General features: G+C 41.3%; 1 protein-coding gene across 7 annotated transcripts in view; it reads left to right on the top strand.

The window, feature by feature from the left end:
• The first annotated feature begins 3,453 nt into the window (after positions 1 to 3,453).
• slc37a1 (solute carrier family 37 member 1) overlaps positions 3,454 to 19,722 on the top strand; it is a 105,310-nt gene continuing 89,041 nt past the window's right edge. For 3 of the 7 annotated variants that reach the window (XM_033617346.2, XM_078174270.1, XM_033617345.2), the window contains exon 1: positions 3,471 to 3,779. The gene's annotated coding sequence lies outside the window, so the exon portion shown is untranslated. Of the gene's footprint in view, positions 3,780 to 19,722 lie in introns of all 7 variants that reach the window. The other 4 variants (XM_033617348.2, XM_078174271.1, XM_078174272.1 and 1 more) reach the window with 4 other exon arrangements.

Raw genomic sequence — 19,722 nt, 5'->3', positions numbered from 1 at the left:
ATAGAAGAACCAACCTCTATAAACAGATGTCTGCAGATGTATGCAGATATCTTTATCTTTAGGCCTATGCTAGTTTAAACCTAGTAAATTACTTTAGTAGGGTTAAATAAATGATTGGGTTGGCTGCAGACACAACGAAAAAAAAAAAAATAGGGACACATAGGCTACTTCCTCAAATTCCAGGAAAAATATTCAGTCTTATGTTCAACAGTTATGACTTGGAGAGGAAAGAGCTAAAATATACAAACTTCTCACTGATAGTGACAAAAAAAAAAAAAATAGAATTACCTCTGCATGCTTCTATGCCTCTGCGAACCCATCAAGTTGCACTTACAGTTTACATCCATGTCTGTGAGAACATGGATGCTGAACACACATCTTCCCCCAGGCAGCAAAGATCTAAACAATCAGTATAAAGGTGGACACCCAGGATTAGTGTCACTAATACAGTATCTGACCAAATGTATGCCCCTCTGTTCCTTGGATATGATGTTGAATAATGTCCAGAAAAGTGTTTTTGGAGAACATTATGATGTCCAGTGAAGTTGACCTTTGACGTTCAGATATGAAATGTCATTATTTTATTATAATGAAATACGGCATTTTAAAGGCACATTATTTGGAGACTGTTGTCTGTGCACTTTTTTTTTTAGCAAAGACATATTTTGTACTCATGGGTGCATTACTCTACATGGGGGTCCTTGGGCAAAAATCAGATGCTAATGACCTCCTGTTTTCCCCCTCTCTGTTTACTGTGTTCAGTGTTCTTTTGTTGGAATGTCACATAATCTCATTGCTGGGAGTCAATGGACCATAGATAATCTATCATTTGTTAAGATCTAAACTGGACATGTAAAGGTTTCTTCTCTGGGCCTTGCCATCTGAATTGGTGGCCAGAACCGCGTGTTTTTTGTTCTTTCTTTTCTCCCTGAACCATTGAAGGGAGCACTTGCCTTCTTGCTGTTCTTTCTCCTGAGCTGCTGACCGTCCCTCTTACTCAGACTTTTTGTTCTTTCTCCTGAGCCGCCAACTGACTCTGACTCAGACTCTTGCTGCTCTTTCTCCTGGACCACGATCGAGGTAGGACGTAGGCAGGAGGACCTGCCATGCCCTTCCCCTATTTTCACACCCCTGCATGCCCACAACAGGAGCAGAACCTGGAGACCAGAGACGTTAGTGTGCCAAACACAAGGTTTGCAACTAACTTTCCAACAAGGAGAACCAACCAACCACACGGCCAGACAAAACCTCCCCTTGTCTGAACCCATCTGTGATTCATTTACAATTACAATTACAATTTATTTATTTAAGGTAGGGACAGTACATATTAATAAACATAGTACAGTAATACATGTAAATATGCCAGATTGTAGCCCACGGCTAATTTCCATCTGTTGTCCCTAGGCAGGTTGTTGCTACATTAGTAACATAAAACCAAAATGCATAAATAGCACACGAGATACAGGAGAAACATGGAGAAACAGTATAAATATACACATAGTAAGTAGTAAACAGTAGAAAACATTCGAATACGCCAGGAGTGACTGAGGAACTAGATCAGGAGTGACCATAGAAATTAAAAAGAGGATGAAAATTGAAATTTCATTGTATTGCACATTGCATTATATTGCACATAGCCCTATTATATTGCACCAACCCTGTTGCACATAACCCTATTCAACAGTACAGTTAAGCATGGTCACATAACTGGTTAGCTTTGAGCCACACCTTTAGATGACCCTTAAAAGTGGCTAGGCTAGCACATTCCCTTATGGAGATTGGCAGGCTGTTCCACAAAGAGCTTCCTTTGTACGACAGGACATTCTGACCAAAGGATGTTTTTCTGAGGGGTACCACACACTCCCTGTTTGTTACGGCCCTTGTTACCCGGGTAGTGATTGGCCTAAGTGTAATGAAGTCGTGAAGTGGGGGTGGTGCCAATCCATGCAATACTTTGTACATCAAACACGCTGATTTCAATTTTTTAAAATTTTCAAAACTTAGCAGACTATATTGAGATAAAATATTACAGTGATGATACGAGAATGGCTTCTTACCCAGTATTTTCAGTGCTTTTTTGTATAGAGATTCGATTGGTTTCAGTGTTGTCGTAGCTGTCATTGACCAACTAGTTAGACAGTAACTCAGATGGGAAAAAACCATAGAATGCAAGAACAACATAGCAGCGCTATCAGTTAGTAACCTCCGTAGTTGCCTGAAGTTATACAGGTTGAATTTGACCATCTTTGTTACCATTTTAATGTGGCTTCTAAAAGACAGAGTAGAGTCCAGCATCACACCCAAGTATTCAAACTCTTCTAAGATTCGGCCATCTTGTAGTTCTCTCTTGTCAGCCATTTTGTTTTGTAGGCCAGATAGCCTTTTGTTTCACACATCCACCTTTTGTCTCTCTCTTTTGCATACACACACCCACACACACATATACACACCCATGCTTATATATAGTTAGTCAGTTAGAATGTGTGTGTTCTGTTGCTTTGCTTTCTTTATGAATAAATATATTTGGAGTCATAAATGCTGTCTGTTTGATATTGCACAAGAGTGAATGAATAGTCAATCTCTGCTATGTCAAGAACTCCAAAATCCTTCAGCCTTTACTATTAATTTGTCAACTTTGGTTATAGTTGCTAACTTAATTATTGAGTAGAATTCCAAGTTGATAGTTTAGTGTATTTTATCAGACTGATATCATTGACTGGCTATACTTTTTCCCCCCTTTTGAAGGTGTCTCACGAGGTGATTTAACGTAAATTAAGTCTCATTTTTTAACATAATTAATTATTATTGATAGTTAATTATTTCCGATAGCCATTTTGATACTTGAATTGGAGATCTGTTACGAGGTTAGATCACAACAAATGTTGCCATGTGTTAAGGCTTAGATCCCAGCATCATGTTCATTCTCACATGATAACACATATTGATTAAAGAAAATGCACAATGTAAATATATCATCTGGAATAATAAAGGTCTCATTAAAACTAGATGTTGACATAGGGTCCCTTACGTGTTCAGTGTCCCCGATGTTATAAAGAAAACTGCCACTGCCGAAGAATCAAAGGGCAATGCATAAAATTTGCTCCAATGATAATGTAAATTCGCAATGTGTAATATTTGATACAGATTAAGGTAAATGATTACCTTAACAATTGAGAGTGTGAGGTGAAATTGTGTCTTTCATACAGACACTCCTCGATACATCCAAACTGAGTCTAATCACCTTCTCCTTATGCAACAGCCTCTGAATAAACTGTGCCTCAAAGTCCACAACTTTATTCACAAAAGGAAACGCCATGTTTCTCCTACCTGCTACACGATCAGCCTCAGGCTTAGATGAAGCAAACCTGCGAACCAGCAGGTTTACAAAATTATTTAACATGACTTCCCCTTTTTTGCGCCACCTCCTCCCCCCTCATAAGTAAGGAACAGTCCCTAAATGCTGTCCAGTGTGGTGCCAGAGGTGGCTAAATCCGTGAATACTACAAATGATGTTACTGTCTATCAAACTCCCAGTAACAGAGGAGTTATCTGACTGTAGTGGATCGCAGGCAGAGACTCCGGTCAAAGATCAAACAATCATCTGAACGGCAGCAAGAGCCGGGGGTGACGTCACAGCAGCGAAGAGGAACGTGCGCTGCGACCTGGCCAGCTGTGTGTGTTTGAGTGGCTTCGGGGTGACAGTGGCTAGCTTTAACACAAGGAAGTCGAGGACATGAACGCAGAAACAAAGACAAAAACCGTCGACTTTCCCTCACGAGGTAAGCTCATGAGAAGAATGGAGTATTTGGCGGATTTGTGCGAGCACGAGACCGACCGACGTCTGAACGAGTGATTCCACCGCGCTGTGGTCTAGCTAGCTGTCGTTACAATGAGGAGGAAGCTCGGCTTAGCCTGTCATTGAACCGATGTATTGTTTCCAGCAATGTGTGGCGACGTTCAAGGTTTGTCTATCGAGAAACCTAATCTCTGTCGACTTTGTCGTAATGTACATTATTGATGGCCTAACTGGAGTGTTTTTGTTATGTTTTTTAGTGGCTGTTCGACATGATATGACGTTACATTAAGAATGGACTATAAAGAGGAAATCACCTTTCAGTCCCTACAGTAAACTCCAGTATCGTCCACGGCGAAAGTTTCAGATGCTCTTCTCCGTCTCAGCAAACAGTGCAGTCGTGAAGGACAAAAAGAATGATTTCAAGTATAAATTGACTGTTAGGTCTGTTGCTCTGGCTGGGTTAGATTAGTTTGAGTTTGGATTTATTGCTGGGATCTGGAAACTTTGATCAAGATGCAGCAGAAACCATTGGTCTGGTGAGATTACAGCTCTGACCCCCGTAAAACATGAGATGAAGTTTCGATGGTGAAGTCAGGAAGCTATAAAGTTATTTATATCACATGACATTTTCAGCTGTATATGGTAGCAGCGATTCTAAATGTCTCAGGACTGAAATACATACATTTCCTAGCTGTAACGTGGCCACGCTTCCTGGTTTCTGCTGTGACAGAGTGTTTATTCAGGCCGTCTCATGCAGTTCCTGGCTCATCATGTTTCCCTCTGCAAAGCACGTGGTGTTGGTGTGCTGAACAAACCTGAGGCCAGGTGTGTTTTGTTTAGGTAAGGGGAAAAGGCACCAGCATGGAGGTTAGAGATGAGGCTTTGTAACTCAAGTGAAAGGCATGACTTTGAATCTAGCCTTGTAAAATCTCAGTGGGGAAACCGGGTTGGGCTGCTCTCTGGTTAAATGTGTGTACTGACAGTAAACAACTTGTGTCCAAACATACATGGTTAAATATATGGTTTCAACAGGAGTACTCTAGTTGACATATTCAGGTTTCTCAACCCAACTTGTTTACCTGTGCTAACACATAATCAGGATTCACCAAAAACCTTAGTATAACTCGGACACTAATGCACAAGTATCAGTTTCATTTTTGTAAGTTGGAGAAAAGCAGCAAAGCTGTAACCAAGAAATATGTGACATTTTTACTCCATAAATCTTTTTAAAGAGTAAGTAATTATCAGAATTGTTGATTAATGTTCTGATGAGTTATTATTTCAGCTGTTAAGTTTCACCAAAGTCCATATGACAACACATTTTCTCAGCACAGGATGGCTCTACCTCTCCAGGGGCTTACACACAAAAATATCCTGATTTATAACACAGTGCACACTAGAGTTGGGTGGTATCCAAATTTTGTTACTGTTAAACCTTCCCCACATTTTCCTGGGGTATACAGTATTACAGTGACTAATAAAAAATCACTTTGTGGGGCTCAGAGGGAGTCGCCAAAATGTCAGCTTGTGCCTATACCGTTCAGAAACAGAATAGCAAACATTACATAGGCCTAAGAATACTGAAAAATAACACCAAAACATGTACAACATTAACAACTTTAATTAATAAATATTTAAAAAAGTGCAAACAGCAGTCAGCCAAACAGAATGAAATTACAACAAATTGTCTGTGGCTACAGTCCACTTCCAGTACAGTAATCGACACAAATCATTAAATTAAAACACAGCTCTATAGCATCCAATATCTGTTCATTGGTTTGTTTTTAGAGCCTACCTTTAGTTTGAAATGTTCACCCTCTCCAAGTCTGAACTGTTTTGCCCGTCAGAGGAGGCTACTCCTCTTTGAAAATGAAATAAGAACAAAGTATAATGATAACTATAGCAGCATCCTATGCTTCAAAACTGTTCAAGGTTTTTGGCCAGAAAAACCAGCATGTTTACATTTTCCGACTGGAGCAGGGCACGTAGTGGATTGACAACTTTGGCCGCGGTGCTGGTTGGTTCGGGTTGCGCTTCTCCCTCCTCCACTGTGATGGCCACTGGACCTGCTGCTGCTGCTTGCAGAAGTTGTGAAGTTGTTTTTTTTGTTTTTTTGGGACCAACTCGCTAGATGCGTGGCTTTCCATCTTTATTTCTCTTTTTCATGTCTGAGCTGTCACGTGACGACGTCACATCCAAAAACTTTATCAAATGTTGTCTCCCGACAACAGTTAAGGGCAGTTATAAGAGAAACATTATAGCCTACTATTAGTTTTAAATTGTAATAGTATTAAATTGAAAACTCAACCACACATACATAGGTGCTGGACAAACACTCATTATTTAGGCATTAAATAGATTATATTTAATATTATATCAGCTGTTTTTTTTATAGGCCTATGTGCGCAGTAGATTTTTTTTGGTGACGGTAATGAAACTGATACTGTTGCTATTTTTAGATACTGCGGGATACCTTATTATCGTATTATCGCCCAACCCTAGTGCGCACACATTTCCCACACCTGTTTCCCTTTATAAATCACAATCAACTCGAAATGTGGCGCAGGTGAACGAGCGTCTCGCCCCACCCATAGGTGCCTATAAATGGCCAGTGAAACACCCTGAATTAATATTCATTAACAAGAAACAGCATGAAGGAGAGCACAGCAAACACAGCAAGAAAGGGTAAAAAACAAAACTTCACACTAGGGTTGTCATGAGAACTGATACTTTGGTACCAAGTCGATGCCAACACGCAAAAAATACGTCGGTAGCTGTATTTTTTTCAGTACCGTAAGTACCGGATACAACTTTGCCCTCAACGGGCCGTGTCGATTCCTGTCGAATCTGATGGGGACAGTATACATGCGTCAGTCTGTGCCGAGGACGAGCCCCAAAGAAGAACACCTGTTCTCCATCATCTTTGCTAGAAACAATGGCTTCTATAAGTGCTAGAGCTTAGATCGGGCCCAAAAAATCCAGCCCCACCCCACCCGAACACGTGCATTTTCTGTCCGAGCCCGGCCCAGTTTAAACCCGACTTTTTTCTAAGGATACGAGTGTGGACATTGAAGGCTGACTCTCGTCTTTCTTTCCATGGCAAGCCTTCTTCATGTGCCTCTTAAATGTGAGGTCCCCGTCTTTTTGCTCTCATATACCAGCTTCGTGCTACGCTTGGTACACTTGACAAAGCCGACACACGTTGTCACTGTCAACAGCTCGAATGTGCATGAATTCAAGGTGAGTGGGTTTCAATTTCTGTTTTTTGATTTTTATCGTGGTATCTGATGAGTATCGAGAATCGTGGAAATTCGCTGGTATTGGTATCAACTACTGAAATTCTGGTATCATGACAGGCCTACTTCACACAATGTGAAGTTGAAGTTCTTTTTGGGGAGGTTGATAAAAGAAAGACAATGTTGTTTGATGGACTCAGTATGGACATTACTAAGGCTAAAAATACAGTGGAGTGGCAGCTGGTGGCAGATGCTGTAAATGCTGCTACCTCAGGCAGTTTTAGAGGTCAAGAAGAAGTGATCCAATATTCAGGTGTTAAGGCTATCTGCCCTGCTTTATCCTACTATTATCACTATTATTGCACATAGGCTTTCATCTTTGTCATGTGCAGACAGCCTCGATGCCGTTTTTGCATTTTTCCCACATTTCTACTGTTTATATTCGCGTTTTTGTCCACTACCCAGTCATACTGTGAGCACCATTAGCAGCGCGAGCTGCGCATGCGCGGGTCATGTGCAGACAGCCACGATGCCGTTTTTGCATTTTTCCCACATTTCTCCTGTTTATATTCGTGTTTTTGTCCACTACTCATTCATACTGTGAGCACCATTAGCAGCGCAAGCTGCGCATGTGCAGAGACCACTTCGAAAACACCTGCGATGGGACCACAGTTTGGCTGGGAAGCCTTCATCTCCAACACTTGCGGATCGAAACCTGTAGGTGTGTACCTGTGTGCCCGCGCATGGCCCCGCGCACACGCGTGCCTCCGTGCGGTCAGCCAAAACTATGCTCCATGTATTTTGCCATAAAGCATGTTTCTAAATACAGTGTGCATTGTTTGTCTTACATTAATATTTATTACACAGTGCATTTACAGTGCTCTGATTTTGCATCTCCTCTAATATACTGTCTTTGATTTCTTATTCCTCTATACATAACACATCCCCGGGGATGGACTAGTTTAGACAGAAAACAGAGGGATGTCAGTGTTTCGTCTAGGATTTTTTTCAGCAACGGGGGTGGCGGGGGGAGGGGGTGAGAGACATCCCTATTATCAATTATTTTACCCACGTCAACTTAGCGATTCACTGAGTTGGTGCCAGGCCAAACTAACTTAAGCTTCAATATTTTGTAATATCAATATGTTGTGATTGTCTATTTAACTTGTAAAATCTATTATAAGTTATCTTCAGCTAATAAAATCTACCTTTTTCTTTTCTCTGGTTCGCTGCCCTATTCTTCAAGACGACAGACTCTGACCCGGTGCTCCAGTGATGATGTCACTTTCAAGATCCCACGAATAACGTTAATTCCAATAGGAGCCTTCCCCCACTCCCCCCTCCCCTCACTGCTGCTCTCCTCACTACACTGGCTGTTGCGCTGTGCAAGTGCACAGATGTCTCAGAGTGGTGGTGGTGCATTTGCAAAGTAAATGTTTTGAAGGAGCGGCGGCGGCGGCGGCAATAATTTAGCATGCTGCTGCTGCTAAATGAATGTAGCGGAAACACTGGATGTTTGGAGCTGACTGTCAGTTTCAGTGACTGTCTGAAATAAACACTCTAAATGAGGGATACAGTTACCACAGCAAACAGTCTGATTTTCTTGGCTCAAATGATTTCTTAAAATTCCCAGTTTTCATAAACGATGCATCACATCCAGATGCTGGCACGCAGCAGCATATGGCTCAAATGTCCGGGGATAGGGGTCAGGACCAGCATTCGCGTCAGGCGGCAGTAGCAAGATTTTAAGGTGTGCCACATTGTGCAGCACAGCACCGGCACAGCTTGGTTCCTGCGAGTGTTTCTTTGTAGCGCTGGCCCTGACGCAGTACAGAGATCCAGCAGCACTGCAGTAGCAGTCGGAACCGGCTCATAAGCCACTCATCGTTGGCCAGTAGGTCTTGCTGGTCCCTGAATATCCGCTCCCTCCGGTGTCTCCCATCCACCACATCCTCTAACAGTGCCAAGTAAATTGTGCTTCTTTACGCACTATGTTCGCTGCTTTTTATACCCACCCATCAACTGATTGATTGCATGTTAAAAGGAATTCTCTGAATTGTAACTGAGGGGCAAATTTGGCCACTTAACACGTGAGATAAATATTAATACACGTTATTTGTTTACACTTTTTCTAACAGTGACACAGTGCTTTTCAATATATACAACCCATTTAACACACAGCGATAAAGAGAATTAAAAGCCATAAAACAAAGACATTATAAAACACAATGTCTTGGTTCATATAGGATAACAGTGACTCTCTGCACTCGGATCTGCCCAACTAAGGCATCGAAAACAGCAGCAGTTTCTCCTGTCTACAGTTTTTGAGCATACGCATGGGTCAGAGCTTCCGTGGAAGACAGCACATTTTCCCATCAAGTTAGGTTTTTATAAATCCCAAAGTTTGCTTAGAAAGTGGCATATGTCGCCTTTTGTGCATACGCCAGGTTTATAAATGAGGCCCCAAGTTTGGTTTTATGCTCTATCACTGTGGTGTAGTTCCTGCAGGAGCTCATCAGTCAAGTTTCTCAGCTGTCCTATTCTAAAAAGACTGCGTCAAACTTTGACAGGTGACCCTGCTCTGATGGATATAGGCTGTATGTGGATTAAGCTGAGCAGTAGAAACAAAATGTCAAATGACACCAGCTGGGAAAACTGGTGGTTTAAGGTAATTGTGGCCTTTTCATGCCCTCCACTAGGGTTGGGTGATAATACGATAATAAGGTATCCCGTGGTATCTAAAAATAGTAACGGTATCAGTTTCATTACCGTCATTAAAAAAAAAATCTACCGCGCATATAGGCCTATAGGGGCCTGATATAATATCAAATATAATTTATTGAATGCCTAAATAATGAGTGTTTGTCCAGCACCTATGTATGTGTGTTTGAGTTTTCAATTTAATACTATAACAATTTAAAACTAATAGTAGGCTATAATGTTTCTGTTATAACTGCCCTTAAAGGGATAGTGCACCCAAACATTAAAATTCAGCCATTATCTACTCACCCTCATGCCGAGGGAGGCTCTGGTGAAGTTTTAGAGTCCTCATATCACTTGCGGAGATCCGAGGGGAAGTGGGTAGTAGCACAACTGCACACCTAATGGCTGACGGCGACCCAGATTAAAACATCCAAGAACACATATTGAAACCACAAAATATCTCCATACTGCTTGTCCGTAGTGATCCAAGTGTCCTGAAGCCCCGACATAAAAAGTTGTTTGGAAAAACGTCATTTAAACTCTGTTTTTAGCCTCATTGTAGCCTGTAGCTCTAACTGCCTCTCTGTGGACCGTGCTCACGTATGCGCGCTTGCACGCGAGACCAGCGAAAGCACATCAACACACATGAAGGCGGTGCCCATGTCTCACGGTCTCGCGCAAGCGCACACATGTCAGCACACACGTCAGCACACATGTCAATCAGGAGTAGCCTGTTCGGACGGACAGAAAAGTTCTATTGAGTATCTTTAAGCAGTGAAAGTTATTATTTATTTCTTTTTTGTTTATATGCTACAGTGATTTGTTTTCCACAGAGCTCTACGGTGCAAGCATTTTACTCGCATTTGCGACTAAAAATAGTTTTGTGTGAGCAAAAGAAATCATTCAGGAGCACGCTGTGTGAGTACAGATTTCGACCAGCAGCAGAAACAAAAAGGCGAATCCTGTCGGTTGTGGGTTGAACAGGGGTCACAGACAGGAATACGGCAGAGCACTATGGTCACCGCAAGATAACACGGTTTACTGGCGAACGAGAAGCCCGGCTCCAGGTCCAGTAATTTCCTCTTCGTTGGTGTCATGACTGCCCAGAAGTACCTGAACAGCCAAGCCGTGGCGGCACACAGGTATGTCAAGTGTCAGAGGAGAAACAAGCCGTTCACATTTCTCTCTTTATTTATTTATTATTTATTTATTTTATTTTGATCCCCCCTGTGTTAATCACTAATTGATGATGTTTTTGAAGTATGAATAAGTCAGTAAGTAATTTATTCCATTGAAATATTATTGATGAATTATAGAAAAGTGATTTATCTTTTTATAAATGACAAAAGGCACATCTGCCTAATTTTTGCTGTGGTATCGTGATACTACTCAGAACCATGATACTTTTACTGGTATGGTACCGTGGGTCCCAATTTTGGTACCGTGACAACACTACAATAGTGGGATAGTTAGTGGGCTAAAACTGTACATTAGTAGTTGAGGCAGCACGTTGAAAGGCAGATAGTTAAAGTCATTGCCTTATAGAAGCTCAGTTTTAGTTTAGTTAAGTTTTCCAACTTTTGCCAAGGGGGATATTGGTCCCTAGATTATGTTCACCGAGTTTCATGCAGATCGGTCAAACTTCTAGGAGGAGATCAATATTAAGTGTTTTTCAAAAAATTCAAAATGGCGGAAAATATATATTACCGGAAGCTATGGATTCTTGAGGCAAATTTGTTCCTCATGAGGAGAGGCATCTCTGTGCAAAGTTTCATGTCTCTACGACCTACAGGGCAAGAGATATGCCCATTCAAAGTTTGCAATTTCAATTGGTTGCTATAGTGCCCCGCTTTGGCCAATTGTTGTAATATTGCTTCATTCGCATCCTCCCATTACCCTCTACCACTGTGCCAAATTTCACATGGATTGACCAAGTCAGTGAGGAGAAAAACGTGGAACAGACTAGGGATAGACCGATATGGATTTTTTAGGGCCGATACCGATTTTTTTCCATCACCCTTAGCCGATGACCGATTATGGACTGCCGATTTTCTTGAGCCGATATTTGGGGCCGATACTGCTTTTGTTCCCTCAATTTACATCAAAAAAATGACACAATGATAACAAATATTACAGGTCTCAAGTTTAAAATAAGAAACATTTAATGAACAGTAAAGAATACTAAAACAAGATAGAAAGTTGAGGTAGAACAGGTAGAATATTATTATTATTATTATTATTATTATACATTCAAATAAAAAAGAGTTCAGTGCTCTTAAATCTTCCAGTAATGTCTTTATAAAATAAACAAATATTTAAGCTGAAGCATAAATAAAACAACAACTAATGTACACAGTAGGATTCGCTGCATGTGCGCTGCAGGGTCTTCCGGCAACACAGAGCTGCCCGTGGATGCCTGTCTGTAAATCATGCCAGGGAAAAATAAATCTGCGAACCCACGCGCGTATTGGCCGATGCCGATACAAGTAAAAAACTCAAATATTGGCCCGATATATCGGCCGGCTGATGTATTGGTCTATCCTTAGAACAGACTAGGGTTGTCAAAAGTATTGATACTCAAACGCTGTATTCAGATACAATACTAATTTACAAAAGTATCGATACTAACAGTGCACGCCACCTCAGCGCCTCTCGGGTGCGCGCGACGGGTTCGACGGACACGCACTGTGCAGGCAGCGTCTGGCAGGCACAGAGCCCTCACTGCAACCCAGCTTGTTGTTGTTGCTGTGCATGCATGCACACATTTCTGTTGCTGTAATATGGCCAGCACGGCTGCAGGAGGATCAGAGCAGCCAGATTTGGTCAAAAATGATAAAGGAAAAAGCGCTTTTTGGAAATATTTAGTGAAGTGAACACAGCACGCTGCTGATGGCAGGTACAGCCCCTCCCCTCACTAGCAGCTGAGCAGCTGGTGTCACCAGCATCAAACTGAAATATAACTTCTAACGTTAATGTGGGAGCTAAGCAGAAAACTTTATCAGTCATGCCCGTCTGTAACATTAATAGACAATGTTAGTTTAACAGGACAACACAATTATGTGTGTCTGAAAAGTTATGTTAACTGTAAAGTCACAGATTGAAGCTGAAAAAAACGTTTGGTTTCTCCTTTTATACAGTCTATGGGTTTCTCCCGTAACCCCTGGTTCTCTGATCACATAGTGAGGTAGAAACAGGAGCATCCTGAGCCTAAACTACCAACTCTATTTGATCAGCAACGAAAATATGGTGCCAATTCACCAGAAGCACAGAAAATAAACAGGGCTGTAGATAAATACATTTGTATGGACAGATCTTGTTTCTGGTTGTTAATTATTTTGGGGGGATTTTTTGTTGTTGTCATTGATGTTACTGTTCTGATCTTTATTTAAAAAATGACATGCCTCTTAAGTTTTTTTTACTGCTGTATCGAAAATGGTATCGAGTATTGAATATTTCCCTGGGTATCGATATCGAGTTTGAAATTTTAGTATCGTGACAACCCTAGAACAGACACACCCACAGACAGACAGAGTTTTTGTCATTATATAGTAATATAAGCCTACCTTTATCGGCTGCAGCTGTGATGATGTCTGTTTGAGGTGGATGCATATATTAACGTGCATGCACAGTGTAACTCCACTGCTTGGCTACAGCTGATGTCCGTTTGAGGTTGGTTCAGGCTTCCCTTTCATTACAGTGTAGCTGGCTGCTCTGGTGTTTCTGTCGAGCGAGCTCGTCCCTGTGCATCTCTGTTGGCATAACAACTGACCCCGCTTAACAATTGACCCTGGTCTCCCCTAGCTACGCTCACGAACACACAGACACACAAAGTTGAGGGGTATGGGGTAGGGTTGGGAACGATTAACCGATACGACCGGATATCCAGTTTGACAAGCGAGAGATACGGCTGCGTCGGTAGCAGCCTCCTCAGTCGATATGAATCAGCCATGAATCCTTAGATGAATCGATTGTAGAGTCATGGATCGGGTATCGCGAGATTAGCAATCGGTTGACTGGCTTTAACAGTTTGCATCTCTAAAACAACGCGAGAGCCGGCGGCATGCTCCGTAGCAGGCATTACTAGGCTTGGGCGATTGGACGAATATATCGCCAATCGCCCATCGGCTGAGTCCATCACGGTTGGTTTCATTTTTGGCGATTTTTTGGGCGATTTTTGTCATTTTATTTTGCTAAATTAATGGTCTGTCTCCACAGAATTAAACTCGGTACATATAGTCCATAATAACTATGTAGAGCTAGGGGTGTAACGGTACACAAAAATAACGGTTTGGTATGTACCTCGGTACACAAGTCACGGTTCGTTTTTTTTCGGTACAGTAATGAAAAAAATAGACAACTATTAAATATCTTTTACTTATTGGTAACCTTATTAAAACATACCACCACAGCAGTTAACTCTTTTTATCCAATTTTTGAATGAAACAAATATATATATAAAATCCTGCTTTTTCACATTGTTTGAATGAAAATAGAAATATAAAAGTGAAAAATAAAATCCTGCTGTTTTTTTAACACATTTTTCGAATGAAAAATATAAATATAAATTTCTGCTTAAACAGTTTTACTCAATTAAAATAAAAAGTATAGTGCAGCTGGTCAGCTTTAAAGCCTGCTCAGATTCAGTTTTACTAGGAACTTACTTAGCTTTCCCACTTTGTTAAAGTGCAGTAAACAAAACATGCTTATATCTAAAGTGCAGCTTAAACAATTTTACTCAACTCCAATGGTGTTGGTTATTTCTTTAGCGCAATGGTCAGGGAAATGCTCTTTCTTTTTAAACGACGACGATATCGTAGTTTGCACCAGATTGCTTTTTCTAGTCGTGCCGGTTAATGTTCAAACTCGGGTGGTGTCGCTTTAGATGCGTTAGCATGTTAGACGTGTTTCCAAGTACATACCCGACCGCTGTTCTGCAGTGTCGGCACACTGCTTTTGTCTTGTCCACTTGTTTATTTCCATCTTCGTATTTTACCCTGAAACCAAAGTAGGGATGCACCGAAATGAAAATTTGTGGCCGAAGCTGAAGCCGAATATTATTAAATGCTTGGCCGAATACCGAGTACCGAATACCGAATATCATTGTTTAGTTTTTCATTAGTTTTTGCAGATGAACCCCCTCTAGATTAGTGTTGTCACGGTACCAAAATTGGGACCCACTGTGCGATACCAATGAAAATATCATGGTTCTGAGTAGTATGACGATACCACAGCGAAAATGAGGCAGACGTGCCTTTTGTCATTTATGAAAAAATAAATCACTTTTCTATAATACATCAATGATATTTCAATGGAATAAATTACTTATTGACTTATTCATACTTCAAAAACAGCATCAATAAGTGATTAACATAGGGGGGATCAAAATAAAATAAATAAATAAAATGAAAATCAACCAGCCACCCTCCTCCCCTGACAGTCCCTTCATAAGTAATGAACAGTACCTAAAGTGTGGTGAGGTTTGTGGGCCGTTACTGCCGGAAAGAGAGAAATGTGAAAGGCTTGTTTCTCCTTTGACACATCACATACCTGTGTTAGGCTGGCTCGGCTGTTCAGGTACTTCTGGGCAGTCATGACACCAAGAAGAGGCTATTATTGGAACCGACTTCTACGTCGCCCGGTAAGCTGTTGGCCGCCGTATTTTACAGGATTACATTAACGTTACTCTCTGTGTCTGTGACCCCTGTTCAACCCACAACCGATGGGATTCGCCTTTCGTTTCTGTTGCTGGTTGAAATCTGTAGGCTGCTCGCACAGCGTGTTGAATGATTTAAGCCTATTTTGCTCGCTCGAAACTATTTTTAGTCGCAAATGCGAGTGCCGTGACGGCCGGTTCGCCACACTGCCGACATTTTATTCCGCCCGTCACGGCACGCGTTATCAAAACGCTGCTATTATTCAGCCTTGCTTTTAACTTAGTCCACCGAATACCGAATGTGTGTTTTTTTGCAATATTCGGCCGAATATATTCGGTTACCTGTTAACTAGATATTTTAAATGGTTCGGCTCGCAAAAACGGAATTAAAACAAAACAAAACAAAATAAAACAATATCCTGCGCCCAGTAATTCGGTACAGGGTCGTGCTGAACCAAAAGTCGTGTACCGAACGGTTCGACACAAATACATGTACCGTTACGGCCCTATGTAGAGCACAATTCAAAGTGTGTGCGTATTGGAACTGGCAGCTTCACACTGATTTCCGACGAGTCTTTCACAAAACACGTCAGTGATGGCGGAGCTGAAAGTTACGGCCGGGGTCCACCGGCAACGGAAGCGGCGCGACACGTCTGCAGCGCGAGTCCCGTAGCAGCTCGCCCCCCCGTTAATCAGTTACAGCGGCTGCAACGGGTGCGGCGTGACAATCCTCTATTTTAGGATGCTCTTCTATTTTTGTCGCGCTACGCTCCCCTACGCGACCCTCCAGCAGATAAAAACTACATGAAATAGTGTGCTAAACGAGCACAATGTGTCTTTAAATGAATAAACCATTATCAGAGGTGATATGTGATGATTTTCATTTTCATGCATTTACCCATGTTTATCCGTGACATTGTGTAAATTTGGAAGCAAGTAGATGACAAACAGTACAGTAAACTTGTAGATAACTCAAATATATGTAATAACTTAGGTTGGAAATGCTTTAACTATCATCGCTCAGCAAACGGTAAACAAGACGCTTGATGTGATGCTTACGTTTGCAGCCAGTGGAACCTGGCCGTAACATGAATTCATATGCGCATATGGTTAACAATGTTACCAGCCGTGCTAAACACCCTCTCTGATGGCGTGCTTGTTGCTGGTAAGCACAGATATTTCCGCGCCATGTTGGACATGAGTGGGCTCGCAAAGCACGCTGCATTTTTTTGCTGCATTCATATGGTGTCGGGAGATCCGAGTTGCCAAGTTGTTTTTCTGACATGAGGTGGCGTTAATGTGAATTATCCCATTCTGAAAGTCATTTTTCGATTCTTTCCGATATCACATGAATGCAACATCCCCCCCCTTTTTTTTTTCTCCGCCACACACACAACTGCCGAATATATCGGCAACCACCAGTTGATGGGCTGACGGTGGCCGGTTGGAAATTTTTAACATATCGCCCAACCCTAGGCATTACTGACAACGATAATGGATGTAAACATCAGCGCCGGCTTGACCAGTGGAGATGAGGAACAGAAGCTAATGCTGGTTGGATAAACCAGGGAGCAGCCAAGCCGCAGCAGAAACGAAAGGCGAATCCTGCTGGTTGTGGGTTGAACGGGGGGGTCACAGACACAGACAGAAATACGTATTCCTGTCAAATACGGTGGCCATAGTGCTCCGCGGCGCAAGATAACGGCTTACCGGTGACCGAGAAGCCCGGCTCCAGGTCCAAGGAGTCTTCGTCGGTGTCATGACTGCCCAGAAATACCTGAACAGCCGAGCTGTGGCAGCACACAGGTATGTGACGTGTCAGAGGAGAAACGAGCCGTTCACATTTCCACAAACCTCACCGCACTTTAGGGACTGTTCTTTACTTATGAAGGGACTGTTCTTTACTTGTCAGGGGAGGAGGGTGGCTGGTTGATTTTTATTTTATTTATTTATTTTATTTTGATCCCCCCTATGTTAATCACTTATTGATGCTGTTTTTGAAGTATGAATAAGTCAATAAGTAATTTATTCCATTGAAATATCATTGATGTATTATAGAAAAGTGATTTATCTTTTTATAAATGACAAACAGAGAGTGTAGCAAACGCAGAGAAATAGTCTGACATGCTGTCAGTGATAAGCTGCTAGTCATCACAGTCCATGATATCAACTAATAACAGGAGATGTCAGATTCTGCCCCTACATTGCATGTTATTATTTTATTCTGCTTTATGTTTATATTGTACAACGTTATGATAAACTTTATTCCAGACTCAAGTCCATATAAGATACATACAAAAACACAGACAATACAATAAAAACAACACAACAAGTAGGTTTAAAACACTTAAATTTTACTTAAAGGTCACTTCACTTCAAGTTTAAAACTTCTTCTCATTTTTATATTGATCACATCCAACAAAATGATGTTCATTCAGCAAGTGTTTTTTTGGTCCATGTCTAAAAATAAATAGATTTGACATGTGATTTTGTTGTTGTTTGTCTTTATATTTTATTTTTGCCAGTGCCATACAGCAACAATGCTTGGGGATGTGGTCTTGGGGATACTGTAAGAATGTCACTTTTATAGAATTGGCTTCTTTATTTTATAATGTATGATTAATGTCTACATCAACAAATGTTAACCGTAGAATCGAATTGCATAGAATCGTATCGCTCCTACACTGTATCGAATCATATCGAATCGTTCTGTATTAAAAATATATCGTTTTTGAATCGTATCATAACCCGTGTATCTAGATACGTATCGAATGGTCTATCACAGAGAGATTCCCAACCCTAGTATGGGGCAACTTCCCACGTGCACATACACTTACACAACATGGCAATTGGTTAGCTTGTCAGTGTAACATTAATGTGCACGTTTTAGCAGTGTAAATGTAATTAAGTAATTAATAAGCCTACCTTTATCGGCTACAGCTGATGTCCGTTTTGAGGTGGATACATATATCAACGTGCATGTGCAGTAACTCGTGGGGTGAATGCATCGACTTTGTAAAACAATATACTAATGATAGTGTAATTTTTGGAAAAAGTAGCTCCATCACCTTCTACCTATGCCAGTCCTCAATGTCTATGTGAGTTTCACATAGATTGACCACGTCAGTGAGTAGAAAAACGTGGAACAGACACACCCACAGACAGATAGAGTTTTCGTCATTATATAGTAAGATGAGCCCTAGTACTGGATGCTGTATAGCTGTGCTTTTAATTTGATTTATGTTGATAGGTTCTAAAAATAAACCAACGGACAGTAGCCTACCCATAGCGTCTCATGATACGCTGTATAGCACACATTATCGTAACTGCCTTTGTTATTAGGGTTCTAACCCCGAAGGGGTAGAACCCTTCTAAGATTGTACCGGTTTATTATTATTAGGGTTCTAACCCCGAAGGGGTAGAACCCTTCTAAGATTGTACCGGTTTATTATTATTATTATTATTATTATTATTATTATTAGGGTTCTAACCCCGAAGAGGTAGAACCCTTCTAAGATTGTACCGGTTTATTAGGGTTCTAACCCCGAAGGGGTAGAACCCTTCTAAGATTGTACCGGTTTATTATTATTATTATTATTATTATTATTTTTTGTTGTCTGCCGCTTGAGCTCAAATTCCCGTGAGCTGGAATAAGCCAGAAACCTGAAACTTGGCCCAATGATTGGAAATGATGTGCATCAACTTTTATTAAAATATGAGCCCAGTCGGCCACATGGTGGCGCTGTAATTAAGGCTTAAAAATGACTTTTTTGGGAGGCCACGCCCCTCACACCATAAGTCTGATTGACTTGAAATTTGACACACAGGTCCAGCTCAATGTGCTCTACAAAAAAGCCTCTGGGACCATTAAGCTCCGCCTGACTAGATTTTTTGCTAATTTGCATAATTTGAAAAACAGTAAAGTGACATAAACTTTTACAATTTTGACTCCATCAACACCAAATTTGGTACACGGCTTTGGGGGATGATAAGACACATTTCTATCATAAATGAGCCAGATTGGTCAAAAAACATGGCCGCCACGGACCAATGAATCTTTGCTGTGGGCGGAGCTTAGAATTGATTGGCCATAACTCCCACACCCTTTAACCTATCATCACCAAACTTGGTGGGTAGGTCCACAATGAGACTTGGAAGCTGCCTACCAAAGCATTTTGAGCTCAGCCTATAGGGGGCGCTATAAATGCCACACATCTGTATCTCAAAGACCATTGGATGGAATTTCACCAAATTTGGTATGCATGCTCTAGGGGTGGCTATTAACTCATATCTTGAGTGCCATGTTGATAGGTGAAAGTGGGCGTGGCCTATTC

Source organism: Epinephelus lanceolatus, chromosome 14 (assembly GCF_041903045.1).
Source record: "Epinephelus lanceolatus isolate andai-2023 chromosome 14, ASM4190304v1, whole genome shotgun sequence".
In the NCBI taxonomy this organism is placed as follows: domain Eukaryota; kingdom Metazoa; phylum Chordata; class Actinopteri; order Perciformes; family Serranidae; genus Epinephelus; species Epinephelus lanceolatus.
This window is presented reverse-complemented; position numbering and strand designations above follow the sequence as displayed.